A 15,398-nucleotide genomic window follows, 5' to 3' on the forward strand; every position below is an offset into this window, starting at 1 on the left:
ACGAGACTCAGACAACAGTGCAGCTCTTTGAAAAGTGATTTGTTCCGTGTTAAGATTGTGGACATTACTGTGAGGATGTTGGTCATTTTTTCCTAGAATGTAAGCTTTATAATAGAGTAAGAATAACGATTTTTTTCAAAGTATAAACATGTTGAATATAGATATTTGGAAATGAAAATCTGTCCCTAACTACCAATGCAGAAGTTTTCAGACACAATTTTTATCAAATCCAGCAACAGATTTTAAGTAAAACTGTTAAATATATTATGCATGCCTTGTTAATGTTATCATGTAAATATTATCATGTTTTGTATGAGTTGAAATAACTTGTGCCTAATCCACTGCTCAATTTTGGGGCAATAAATATGTTTAAATAAAAAAATAAATAAGAAAATTGCAGCTAAAGGCTTGAGTCTGATTGGTAGTCACTAGCAGAACATTTCAACAACGATAATGTATTGAACAGATTAAAAAGTACTTGATACAAATTATTTATACAAAATACCTGAGTTCAAAGCATAAATCATTCTTATTATAACTAATCATCGAATTGTTTGACCGATAAATTAGTATTCTATAAATTTGAAACTTGACCGGATCGCGAAATTTTCGTTTCTTTAAATTTAACACGCTCATTTTAAATTAAAATCGCGAACATTTTTTAACCGCAAAATAACCGATTATAGAAGTGAGAACAGATACAGTCTAATATCAGACAATGATATTGGTTTATCAACAAAAACAAATGCTATGTGGTTTTGAATTTTGTGTCTATTTTAAGCAGTTAATTTGTGTTTGAAGTAAGTACGAAGGACACATATTTACACTCCTTGGCAATTTCGCCGTATCTTTGTGTGATTTTTTCTCGGTGATGTATTTTTAAATGTTTATTTGAAGTAATTTTTTTTCGATTATACAGAATGTGTTAAATAGAAGATAGATAAAATGACATGCACATTTAAGAAAGAATGTCTGTACGGTTGTTATAAAGCTAATTTACATACAGATAACTCCTTTATAGAATTTATATAGGTAATTGGTTATATCTATCTGTTAGTGCAATTTTTTACTTCTAGAAATTTATACATAACTTGATAGCAATGTAAATTCAGAACTATATATATATTGGGACAAACTAATGAATTAAACAACATTGTACATCATACAATTGTTTTGCCATTCTCAGTCTCGTCACTTGATATAGAAGCCTACACTTTGCCAAATTGACATTCAATTCGAAAAATAAAAATCTCACATTAACTCTTTCAAAAGATCAAACATTTATCGCAACTATCCATTAAGCAATTTCCTAAGATCTCATCAATTTCTTGACGGACATTTACACAGAAAACAATTTAAAGCGAGGACATCCTATTTTCATTTTGGCGCCGTAAAAGTATTGCCGTAAGTTAAACTCATGTTCGTCACGTTATTATTAATATGCTATGCTTACCTGAGCATATTGTCAGTTTTTTTACACATAGATATATAATAGGCATTACCTTGTTAATAGCAGAATGATCAAATTCTTACCTGAACATATTGTCAGTATTTGATATACCGTTGATACTGACATATCGCGCAGCTCACCGTTACCGTCAGCAAAGCAACGTATCCGAACTTCAGGCAAGCGGACTCTATACAGTTGACAAAGACGAGACCATATATATATACACAGACAAGAAAATATTAAAATCTAACACTGCCTACATTATCAGAAGATGTATGACAACAACAAATTCTGTTACGACGTATTGGTCACATAGAAACAGAAAACAATAAAGAATTCCATTGGGTAGGAGGAGGCAACATAGGATGGATACTGTACAAGTTGTTAAGCGTTGATAGGACTGGTCTTTGCCCTTCCTCTTGTCTTCTCCCACGTGTCCTACCCATATTTGTCATCCATTTCAGTGATAATCGAATTTAAACAGCTGTACATGACATTTTATACAAAATATGCTTAGAGAAGCAGTCATTTTGTTATCAGTTATGTTTTTTTTTATTTCCGGACGTATAAATCACTTTGTATGGCGAACATAGACGTATGAAACACATTCGATTTTCATTGCATTCTTATAAAATTCTTTTTAAGGATGAAAACATCCAATATATCAGACAATAATCGGGTTTCCTGTCTGTTTTTTTGACTAAGTTCAAATCCTTCTAAGATAATTCTTATAGTGTTCTAATTACTGATTTCCATTTCCAAAATATCCCTCCTATTTTTTTTATTTAGTTATTTATTTTTACAAAACTACCATTTTATCATAGCTAGCCTTGCTGGTGTATTATAGTCAATCTTATTTTAAGGACATTATTTCCACAAACGCGCTAGTCAGCTTTGAACGGCGGAAATAACGCTCGCCAATGAGCGACATCTTTGAAATCTCATGCATGTATGGATATTTCTGTATCTTCCCATTTGCTGGCTTTTGAACCTTTTAGGTTTTGACTCTCTCTTTAGATTTTCCTCAGTCACCCCCTTGGCTTTAATCTTTAGGCCCTTAGTGTCACTGACGAGTCTTTGAAGGACGAAACAGCTGTATGATGCAGCATCACTGATGAGTCTTTGAGGGACGAAACAGCTGTATGATGCAGCATCACTGATGAGTCTTTGAAGGACGAAACAGCTGTGTAATGCAGCATCACTGATGAGTCTTTGAGGGACGAAACAGCTGTATGATGCAGCATCACTGATGAGTCTTTGAAGGACGAAACAGCTGTATGATGCAGCTCACTGATGAGTCTTTAAAGGACGAAACAGATGTATGATGCAGCATCACTGATGAGTCTTTGAAGGACGAAACAGATGTATGATGCAGCATCACTGATGAGTCTTTGAAGGACGAAACAGATGTATGATGCAGCATCACTGATGAGTCTTTTAGGGACGAAACAGATGTATGATGCAGCATCACTGATGAGTCTTTTAAGGACGAAACAGCTGTATATGTAGTATCACTGACGAGTCCTAGAAGGACAAAACAGCTGTATATGTAGCATCACTGACGAGTCCTAGAAGGACGAAACAGATGTATATGTAGCATCACTGACGAGTCCTAGAAGGACGAAACAGCTGTATATGTAGCATCACTGACGAGTCCTAGAAGGACAAAACAGCTGTATGATGTAACGTCACTGACGAGTCCTAGAAGGACAAAACAGCTGTATGATGTAACGTCACTGACGAGTCATAGAAGGACAAAACAGCTGTATGATGTAACGTCACTGACGAGTCCTAGAAGGACAAAACAGCTGTATGATGTAACGTCACTGACGAGTCCTAGAAGGACAAAACAGCTGTATGATGTAGCATCACTGACGAGTCCTAGAAGGACAAAACAGCTGTATGATGTAACATCACTGACGAGTCCTAGAAGGACAAAACAGCTGTATGATGTAGCATCACTGACGAGTCCTAGAAGGACGAAACAGCTGTATGATGTAACGTCACTGACGAGTCCTAGAAGGACGAAACAGCTGTATGATGTAGCATCACTGTCGAGTCCTAGAAGGACGAAACAGCTGTATGATGTAACGTCACTGACGAGTCATAGAAGGACGAAACAGCTGTATATGTAGCATCACTGACGAGTCCTAGAAGGACGAAACAGCTGTATATGTAGCATCACTGACGAGTCCTAGAAGGACGAAACAGCTGTATGATGTAACGTCACTGACGAGTCCTAGAAGGACGAAACAGCTGTATGATGTAACGTCACTGACGAGTCCTAGAAGGACGAAACAGCTGTATGATGCAGTCAGTTCATTGTTCAGCTTTACTGTATCTTACTCTAAATCTCTGTTTTTAAAAAATGCTATTGCCTTGTGTGTCTTTTGTACAATCTTTGTTATGAGTTCATCATCTACTTTCATCAGTTTGTCAGATGACAATGCTTTAGATGTGGACGTGAAAAAGAATGAGGTCACCTGATCGATCACGTGGGTTTTCCCCATTCACTCCGGATTCCTCCAACAATAAGTCCCCTTGTGCGCTTAAATCCGGGCAACAAGAGTGATTAACTGGAAAAAAAAAACTTGTTTTGCAATTGTTTTACAAAAAATTTAATTCAAGATAAATAAAATTTAATGATCGTGAATCAAAACACAGAAAAACGTAGAATACTGATATTAAAGTGAATGAACTGGAAATTGCAGGAAATAAAATATTAACCCAGGTAGCCTCACACCGATAAACAGATGAAATGAAAATCCGAATTCATTATTTCGAGGCAATAAAACGATTTCTGATAAACGGGGTCCAAAAATTAATGGTTTCGTAGGGCGAATCTTCAAATCATTTTACCACATGACGTAAATGCGATAGCTTGTAAGCTGTTTCTTTGAAAGAGTTCTGTCACTGAAATGATATGAGGGAAAAGGATTTCTCAAACAACGTGGAAATAGTACAATTAAGTAGCTTAGTACAGGGACCCCAGGTGTGCCGTCTTTTTACAGTGTAACCTAAGAAGCTTGGTCGTTCCTTTTACTTCTTTTTTAAACAACCGAGACAAATAGATAAAAGTCCTGTTGTTATTTGATGGAATAACATATCACAAACACATCAACATCACACCGCCTTAATGACAATCAGAATAGTTTTTATGGTCCAGACTCAGGTACATTCTAATAAAAGGTGTTGACTTGAATTGAAATTAGAATTGGATTTAATATGTATTATCGTGAAAACACATTATGTGTCAAAATATTCTTGGACTAATTTCTCTGAACAATTTTCTGTTTAATCATTTTCTTATGACTAATTCCGAATAAAAACACACGTCTATGTACGACATTATGGCATTTAACAAAAAGATCAACAGCAAAATAAAAAAAAATGATCGTTTACGTTGTCGCCATGCCTTTGACTGTTGAATTTCTGACTATCTCAGTTAACGATATACCTTCTCTACTGTTTTAACGTTTTTAAAACTATCGAAAAAAAGCGTAAATAGTTTTTACCCGTTGTCCGCATAGTATATATGATGGATAAACCACTTGAGGTTGCGAGAATCTAGCTGAGACGGTACACATGTATATTTCAGAGTTATCAAAGGGAATGGCAATGTTTATTTAAATCATTTCGAGGTCCAAAGGGATGTTTATATTCTAGAGAGAACTTAATATCTACCTCACTGACAGAACAAGGTGAGATAATGAATACTATAACTCTTCAAAGCCATTGTTAATGTAAATATATGTAAATCAAACCTTTAAAAATTCAGATCTGCATTTCATGTCATGGATGGTGAACATAGTATTTATATAATTATGAAAGCGAGGTAAACAACGTTAAAAGACTGGAGCTTGTTTTGCACAAGCAATAGGGATGTAATTGTTGTAAAAGGTCTGACATGCGAAATTATTGCGACACCGCAAGTTCACAATTTCACCAGATGTTAACAAGAATTAATGTGTTTTAGAGTTCCTAATGAAATTGACATCACCAACCTGAAGAATATGACCAGGTATTGATTTTGATTTACAGTAAAGTCTCCAATTCTAAGAGATGCGCAAAAAATTAACAAGAACATAAGCTCTCTATGGAAACATAATTTTGTTGTTGGCATAGCATTTTGTTCGCCTTTTCGAATATATCTAGTATAATAGGTCACGTGCCATTGGATTGTCCCTTAGTATCCTTTATTATGAACAATTTAGTAATAGTGTCTTCCTTGTTCTCAAGTTTTACAAAAAGGCAGATTATATTAAGAGTTAGGATATGGTAGCATAACTGAACGTATGTTGAAATAATTGTGCAATGTATATACTCTTTGAAAAACTGGAAATAGCCTTAATAGGGTATTTGTTACTTCACAGGGACATGATTTCACACACGATTGTTAGAGTTAGTGGTAAACGGAGCCAGAGAAGTTGACAATAGTTCGTGAATATACCGATATCACATGAGATGGAAATTCTACTGGATGTTGGCTGAATCAGGGAGCTGGTCTGAAAGCTTCCTGACACTTTGTCAGCGACGAAAGTCGTAAAACCTGTAACGTGCTGCACCCAGGAAAAAGTAGGCAAGAAATGTTAGCTTGGAAGGAACTAGGAATGATTCACCTTACTGCAGAAGTTCGAAAAGCTTGGATAATGAAAATCATACCGTAGGAAGACACGTATCACGTTTTACTGCCCATCCCATTTAAAAACCTTAAAAACTTAAAATTTAATGGACTAGAGGAAATAAGCCGAAAAATATCTTCAGTGTCAGCTTTTGTTATGAGGCAGTAAGCTCAAGACTGCTTCACAAATGTTATCGCATTTTTATTTATTTATTTTTTGTATTGCACTGCGGAGAGTTCTTTTAAAAGAAGGTTGTTAATAGACTAACTTTTAGGTATCAAAATTTATGAACTATTTACTGGTTTACTCGTCTCCTTTTAGAACAAGCATTAAAGGAGATACAGAAAAATCTGCATATGGTGTTTTTGGAAACGATCCTACTAGTCTACCAAATGCCGTTTATTTTTTCTAGTTATTCTGCGACTGCGGAAGTACTTTTTAAACCTGGGGGATAGTAAAGAGGTTCAGACGATGGTAACTTCACAGTATTCCTTGAACAAAAACCTACTGCGACACCTTAAAATAATTCGGTTGCCATTCGAATTACCAAATTTTTTTTCTGGTAAATTAGACTGAAAATAGACTGAGCTGGAATAATAGGTGTGGAATTCATGTTTATACTTTCATATACCGGATTGTTGTTATTTTCCCTCTCGCTTGTAGTCATTCCGACGAAAGGGATTGGTATGTCTAGTGTTAGAATTGGACAGACTACTCTGCGAATATTTACTACGAAAATTCTGGGTTTCGTTGAACTTGTTGGAAAATTGGTGCCGACTTGAAATTTTTGACAAAGTCATCCGTCAAAATTAGTTGTGGCCAATGGAATTGGCTGTCGACAACGTTATTTACGAAAATGTTCCTCGTAGTATAATGCAGCATTTAAGTCTTAAGTATTAAAAGCAAGCGAATTGTATTACCATACTTTAGTGGGCCTTGAACATCTTGACGAAATTTGGTATCTGTATCGAGGAAGTATTATTTAAGGCCACATTCTACTCACTGGTGTTAAACATCATTTTGACACTTTGATCAAGCAGTCAAACCCAGACCATCATTCCCTTTCATTGTGATATTGTAATATTCTCGTCAACGGGGAAATATAAGGACCGAGAAATCAACAAATAAATCCTGGATCGTGTCAGAGACATTTAAACAAAAGGGAACATTATGAGTTAACAACTGGACATCAGACTCATCACTGAAATAGCCTAAGGTAGCACTTATCAACAGGGTGGTTGCAGAAGATTGATACTGAAAGTGACCGATAGGGATTCCATCCCTTTCTTGAACCTGTTGGCTGAGAAGGCACTGTCGATGTCGTTTCTGGATTAGGAAGTTGAAGTTGTCATCCATGGATCCTGAATAATAATGGTTGCAGTTGTCATCTGAGGAGTAGGAGATGTAACCTTGACTAACAAGCCCCTCCCTTGTTTCTTTCTATGTGGTGTTCTGATTACTATAATGCAACGGGTTGTTTTTTTCTCGAGTCACGTTTATCCTTTTTTTCCCTCCTTTCTCGACAGGATGGTTGCTGAAAGTTCCTAAAAACGACAATGACCATAGTAGAGAAAGCAATAATGTTTGATTAATTATAGAATACATTATCCCCGATACCATTTCTAATCCACTCATCATTGTTATTTTACTGCCATAATAGTATTTCATCAGCAATAATACTAGCAAGACAGCCGGAGTCAGAATATATAAAATTGTGAGTGTAAAAGATTTCAAACTGAATGTGGTAATAAAACAAAATATCCCAATGTAAAGAAATGAGCTGAAGAACCGAGAATACTCGAACAAAATAATGACAGGTCAAAATTCTATGTAACAAAATACGGTTTTCCTTCATTTTCACAAACACATTTTATGATAGGCCCAAAATAAACATTCATGATTTTAGAGCGAAAAAAGTCGCTGCGTAATCTTGAACTGAGGAGCCATGAAAACAGTTTGACTGGAATAGATCCACTAAACACATGATAATGACATTTTCCACGATATTTTAAGATGAAAGTCAGGATCCCAGAAAAATTTACAGTGAAATGAAATTTTACACTACAACTCAGAAACAGGAACATTTCAACAACATGTATAAAAAAGTCATCTAAAACATAGTATATATATATATATATATATATATATATAGCAATATAGAAATAATCAAGTTTATTTGCCTTGTTGGCCTTTTATGTTTACATATAAATACATATATATAAATCAGGAGAAAATCTACTTAGGTACAGAAAGCCTTAATTAATACACCGCAACAAAGAGCACAACAGGTAAAAACAACCAAAGTAGGGAGTTCAAAGATAAAACGACTGTTGGGACTGTATGAGGTCAAATTAGAAAAAATATCAACCACGGACTTCTCTCTGACAATAAACGATACTATATTTATGATAAGTAGTAAGCTTTCCTCTCTGCAGTAATGTTGGATACGTATATCTTTTTGATGTCAATGAAGTTAAAACCGTTAAAAATAAATAAGTGGATGAAAATGCAGACAAATGATTTCTAAATGACAATAGACTTTTATTCACATGTAATAAAATGAAGCAAAACATGTACGACACGACAAATGTACGAGTTATCTCCCTTTATATGCAATACCTCATTACACAGCGTTAAAAGGACTTTTTTTTACCCGTGGAAATTCAAATGTTGACGTAGAAAACAGGACACACTTTTGAATATTATCGTTTTTCGTCGTCTGTTAATCAGCATATTTTGCACCGATACGTAGCTTTTGATAATGCAGTTTTATGATGTAATCTGAAAATCAACCTTTTTTCAACATGGCAGTGGACCGGGGCAGGAGAGTTTAAGAAATCGTTTTCTTATCAATAAAAATCGAGGCTTTGGATGAAGCTTTGTTCGTATTAAGCGGGGGTTATTGATTGTTTTCTCTCATGCGTTCCGCTCGCAATAAACGTTGTCTTGGTCAGTGTGTAAGTATGTGTCGAAATCACAGTTAAAGGAGAGGAGAAATTCCAATAATCGACTAATTATGTATATGAATACACACACATAGTGCTAGGAAAATAAGGCCATGCAAACCAAATTATTTTTCATGTCATATAATTTATCCTATCATTTGTAGCCGCTATTGATTTCGAGGGTAGAAATGTGATATTGGATTTCAGCGCAAAATTCAGTTATTAAAATGAATTTATTAGATTTCAATTAATTGTCTTCATAGATACCTTTTATACAACATATCCCTGGTCTTCATACTAGCTTGTGGTCGTAACTGTCACTTGCTGGAAAGCGCGTAGGGTGAAATGACACGGGTCAAAAGGTCACCGAAACGCCGCAATAACACAAAATGACTCCAATATTTCGTGACATTCAATTGGCAAGTAGACCTGAATAAAACTAGAGAGAAGATTGAGAACGATTTACAGGGGAGAGTCTTTCTGGAGAACATGTGGTATAACAGACACGTGGAAGGAAAACAGCTGACGTGGACAGTGGGACATCATACAAGTCTCATCCTCAAAACCAAAATGTGAAAAAAAAAAAAAAAAAAATTGAAATCTGCGTCGTTATATAGAGTCATTTACATTCTACTTGTGTAGTCACTCAGCTTGAAAAATATTCAAACCTCAAATAAACATAGAATATCTTTTCATTCATTGATTTATTTGATTTTTTTATTTATGTTTATCTAATTTGAATAAAGAGTACGCACACGATGTTATTAGGATATATAAAGACTAACTAGAATACAGTGTAGATAAGTCAAACAATCGAACCGAGATCATGAACATAGGAAAGATTCATTATAGTCATTGATATAGTCTTCAATAATGAACAATCAATATGACAAGATCATCAACAGGATGTTGGGCTTAGATGCTTTCAGGTATTAATATTAAAGAAAATAGCAATTTTGCAGCAATAAAAACAATAAAAACTTCAGCATTGTTATTGATTGTGCGTGGTTTTTATACAAGGACTGATTGATAAGTTGTGAGTCTTGTATTGAAGAAGTTAAACATGGATGTTCTTTTTCAGCTCTACTATCCCCGTGACTATTTAAGGCTGTGTATTCGAAGACTGGTGTCGTTTGGTCAGTTTATGTCGAAGAGGTATCACACTGAAGTGAACCAGGCAAATGACTTTTGCAAAATGGACAAAATCACTGAAAGAGCAGTAATTCAACATTTGCATAAGAAAGGTCTAGCACTTAAAAAAATATCCATACTGATATGGTAGCAACACTAGGGAATGATGTCCCTACATACGCTACAACGAGTAGGTGGGTGGCGGAATTTAAGCGTGGCAGGCACAGTCTTAGGGATGACGCCCATCCCGGAAGGCCGGTCACTGTCGCAACCCCAGAAATGGTCAATAAAGTCCATGGTATTGTTGTGACTGACAGACGAGTTACAGAGAGATATAAAACTAGTACAGTCGGGATTTCACAGGAAATAGTACAGTCCATCTATGCAGAAGATCTTGCAATGAGAAAGCTATCAGTCCGTTGTGTACCAAGACTTCTGACAGTTGATCAGAAGCATTCCAGGCCGACTTTGTGGCGTGCATTTCTGAACCTATTAGAGACTTGTGACTGTGGACGAAAAGGGGGTCCATCACAGTTTAAACAATGAGATAATGATGGTATTCGGAAGGTAGATTATCTACAAAGAGAGGCAAGCAATTAATGGCACAAATCGATTAGGAATTTAAGAGTAAATATTTAACTAAATGCAATGCCCCTGTTCACAAGTCTGTCATTGCCATAAATGTCATAAACGAATGTGGCTTTAAATTGCTTACACATCCACTTTATTTGCCTGAACTCGCTCCATCAGACTTTCATCTATTGAAAAAATTCACTTTCGGTTAGATGATGACGTCATACATGCCGTGAAGGACTTCCTAAACGGTCAAGAAAAGAACTGCTTTAAAAGTTGCATTGAGGACTTTGACATCGCTGGCCAAAGTGTGCTGAAGGGAATTATGCTGAAAAGAAATGAAATAAAATCGAACTCTTAAAGTTAAACCCTTAAATATAATGCTTACAACTTATCAATCACCCCTGGTACATTTCTATGCTATTCCGATATTCACAGTCGATTTCCAATGTCCCACTTGACCAATTCTTTGGTTCGAGAAATCCGTATCAGTTTTGATAACTTCAGAAGTTCATTTTGTGAACAGAAACACATGATGTCGAGCAAAACATGACAATGCCATTAGTGACACACCAAGTAAAATCTCATTTTTATCACTGAATTTTATTATGGGTGTGGCAAATGTTATTTGGTAACTCTTGGTCAATCGCCAAAATAATCGCGACCGATTCAGTAACGAATCTGTGATTAAACACAAGAACGGATTTTTATCATAACTGCATCTAGTTTATGAGAACCATTAAGAAATGCTGGAATGTTTGGAGAAATACCATCACTCAGAAAGAAAAGGTAAAAATGTTGTCTTTTGTAAGTTCTAAGAGGAAAATGAAGAAAGAAGTGAAAAGTGGGATTAAGATTTCACATGTCTTGATAAACATCCTTCCTTGAGACAACTTTTTTATAAAACAAAATTTTCAAGGCTATTTTCATGTTTTACCACCACCAGCAGCAGCAGCAGCAGCAGCAGCAGTTACCTCTATCCTTCCCGAAAATATTTCTTTAATTTCAAGTGATTTGATATTACCAGAATAGAATTATTAAGATGAATTTCAGAAGCACATAAAATATCATAATACGATAATTAAGCACAAGAAGGTGTGGGTTTTTTATGGAACATATATTGAAATGACCTAGAGAGTGTGTCCATGTGAATATTATTTTCTGGTCATGGAGTTGGGTGAACATCACCACATCATCTTATTATCGAGATTATCAATACATGTAGTATATAATGTTTATCTGTGGAGATTGATTTCAGTGAATCACCGGCGATACCAGAACAGTATGGTGTCACCCAAAACAGGACAATTTTATTTGAATTTTATCAAATTTTGTCAAAGAGTTGCATTAATGACCTTTAAATCATTTACAGTTGAAGTTGTTAAAGTACAAGATGTCTGAAATTTATCATCATTCAATTTGGCCTGAAAAATAGCTACAAGAGACTCTGTATCAAGACTTCAACCTCCAGGACCATTCCATACTGTCGATGAATGTCCGTATTTTGGGAAAAAATTGCCATCGTACAAGTGACCCCCACCCTTCCGTAGACAACGTGAGGACACTATTAGACTGCTAGGCACAGCTGCTGCATATGGCTGCAATGACCGCGTGAACTCAGTAGGAAATTTGTCAACTCCTGGATACAGTAACAATAATGTTATGACTTTATTCCCTCCTCAAACTTGACGCAATCGTAACCACGGACATATAGGCATTATAATAAATATAGCGGATATACGGTCACGCTTTAAAATCTACAGGAACATCCAGGTTTCAACCATGTTCGAACTACGATAAATATTCGCTTCCTCTCTCCGTGCTACGAAAGCTTCAATTTGATTCAGCTGCTTCTGGTGACCCGTGGAAACTAGCTTGGAATCTTCATAAAATTATCGATGTTGTGGCACAAATCAGACTTCTTAAACTTGTCTGTACAGACAGCCGCGATCCTCCGACAACTCGCAAATTTATGAATATTGAGTTTGTAAATAAGGGAGCTATAAACATCAGCAATATTTTACATTAGAAGTCTGTTCAGGCAAATATTCCATTAATACTTTCAAAGTAGAAACACCCCAGTAATTTCGAATTCCCACAGTTACTCCAAGCCCATTGGAACCAAACTCTTCAACTACAAACAAACGCTGCAGCAACTGAATGTAGATGACCTTTGAACTAGTCCTCCGTCAGCTTGTCCTTATTCTATCTCTACTGTTTTATAACTATGGTCCAACTGGGCACATAGGAACTGGTTATTTAAGCATTATTCAACATGTTAAGATGTGAGAGCTTTTCAGCAATGGTCCTAAATATCGTGAAACCCAGTCCATTATTTGCAAAATGTTGATAACTATTCCAGAAAATGGACGAAACGAAAGCATATTGCGTTAGATTCACTACCTGAGTGGGTTAAGTCATTATTCGTTAAAGAATTTGCAGCTGGAAATCGAAGATGAAAATAATAACATGTCAGCATTCCTCGATCCTGATGTTCAATCCACACTTCAAGATTTACATGACAGGTATGGTATTGTTCCTGCAAATAAGGCGTCCTATAACTACCTGCAAACATAATTACATTTCCTGTATCTTACAAGAACTGGGCTTGCTTGATAGCGATGGTTACCCATCGGATACATTATGCAATATTTCAAAGGACAAAATACTAGCTAATCATGATTCGGTTTTAAAATCGTTTAGATTACTTATTAGTGGTAAGGATACGGACCTCCGTCGTTTAAACTGGATTCCGAAGCTTCACAAGAATTCACATAAACTACGCTATATAGCTGGACCGTCAAACTGTTCAACCAAGCCATTGTCTAAACTACTAAACACCATTCTAAGTACTATCAAATCTGGGTTACAGTCTTACTGTGATACTGTTAACTCAAGAAGTGGAATTAATAGTATGTGAATTTTGATGAACTCCAAAGAGATTTTGACCAATCTTCAACACCCTCTTCTAAAAGGCATTTCTTCTATAAGAACATTTGATTTTTTCCAGTCTGTACACCACCATACCCCATTCTAAAATGACTACCCACTCTTGTGAGGGATCGATGTATATGGTCAAACTATTTGTTGTTTTACCAAAAAGTAAAATTGAAGGACTTGGTGGGGTCTTTGTAGCTTGTTTTGGTAAGCTCCTCTTTAAAAGAAGTCAGCCAAGAGAAAGGCACAGATATGCCAATAATCAGCTGACAATTCTCGACAAAGATATTAACAACCAGACATTCGATTTTGTCATACATCTTTTTTTTCTATGGTTTGAACATGTTATACAAGATACGTTCTAGTACAGTAAACAAACATATATTTCTATGGCCGTTCAATATGTTTTAAAGAGAAAGCTCTCGTATCTAAGATGTTGTTCAAGATTGGAGAAAAAAAATGTCTGGGTTATTCATATCCATTTTTCCAGTATGCAGCTGCAATTACAAAGAATGGTAGCTAATAAAATTTTTTGGTTGAACAACTAGACGATCGAGCAATGAAATATGTATATAGATCTTCTTTATGGATGTTAGGAATACAGCATAAACGACCCTGTCTGTATCCTGATCCTTAATTGGCAATCCGAATGATCACAATACATATTAGTTTATATGTTTCGGAATGGATACTGTGTACGTCGATTTGACTTTGTTGAACAGGCTTACTTTTTGTATACAGAAAATGTAATCATACATGTTAACAAGAATTGTGTTAAACAATTCTATCATGTAAATTGTGAGTCAATATAATTTGTTTTCCTTTCAAATTTCAAGCTGTTGAAAATATTATCTTTATCGTTCACTGACGGCTGGTCTTACGTGAATAGCAGTCTTGGTTCATTGCTCATCGATGACGTCACCATCATTGAATAAAGACATACATATTTTTTTTTTTAGTTACAATTTACTTTAATAGCATAACGTCAAAACATTTAAATACTGTCACGTTACAAAATGAGAAATACGACAATTGTTACGTAAAACAAATATACTACACAAATAACAAATATAACTAAATTTTAGGAAATAGGTTCCGACTGTCCAGAGTACATATATTTTGTGTAAAGAAATATCCGTTTAACGTGTTTCCCACTTAAGAAGGGCTCATAATTACCATGGATGGTCGCTGCATGATGTTTCATGATCCCGTGTACAGATTTATATATTCAAATGTTTATTCATAGGTGCGAATTCGGTATCATAATATTGAAAATAAGCAAAACAAAAACAAAAATCGTAGGTTAAAGTTAAACTCAAATTGCACGGACGTATGTTGTTAATTCATTGCATCAATACCATCATATCATGTGTAGACACAACAGACATTTGCAACATTTGATAATCTACATACGGTAGGATGTTCAAAAAGACGATATTTTGTTTTAAAGTTCGTTATATAAATCTCATCTACCTGAAGGATAAGTCATACCTCGAAAATCGTTCAAACCTAACAGCAATAATAATAATTTAAAAGAACACATCAACAGTTCGAGTAACACAACACAAATATTACCGTTACTGCTATCAATGTTGAAATTCTCGTGGTTTACCAAATGCTTGAAGAAAATAACTATTTTTCATGTAAGTCTTGAAATAAATCTAGCTTTCTCTAATAATTTGAACTTTTGATGTAGCCATTTTTAGAAATGTCATTTCATCCGTGAAAAAAGAAAAATTA

The sequence above is a fragment of the Ylistrum balloti genome, unplaced genomic scaffold (assembly GCF_031769215.1).
Source record: "Ylistrum balloti isolate Yb309-2 unplaced genomic scaffold, AGI_CSIRO_Ybal_v1 Utg370794, whole genome shotgun sequence".
Classification (NCBI taxonomy): domain Eukaryota; kingdom Metazoa; phylum Mollusca; class Bivalvia; order Pectinida; family Pectinidae; genus Ylistrum; species Ylistrum balloti.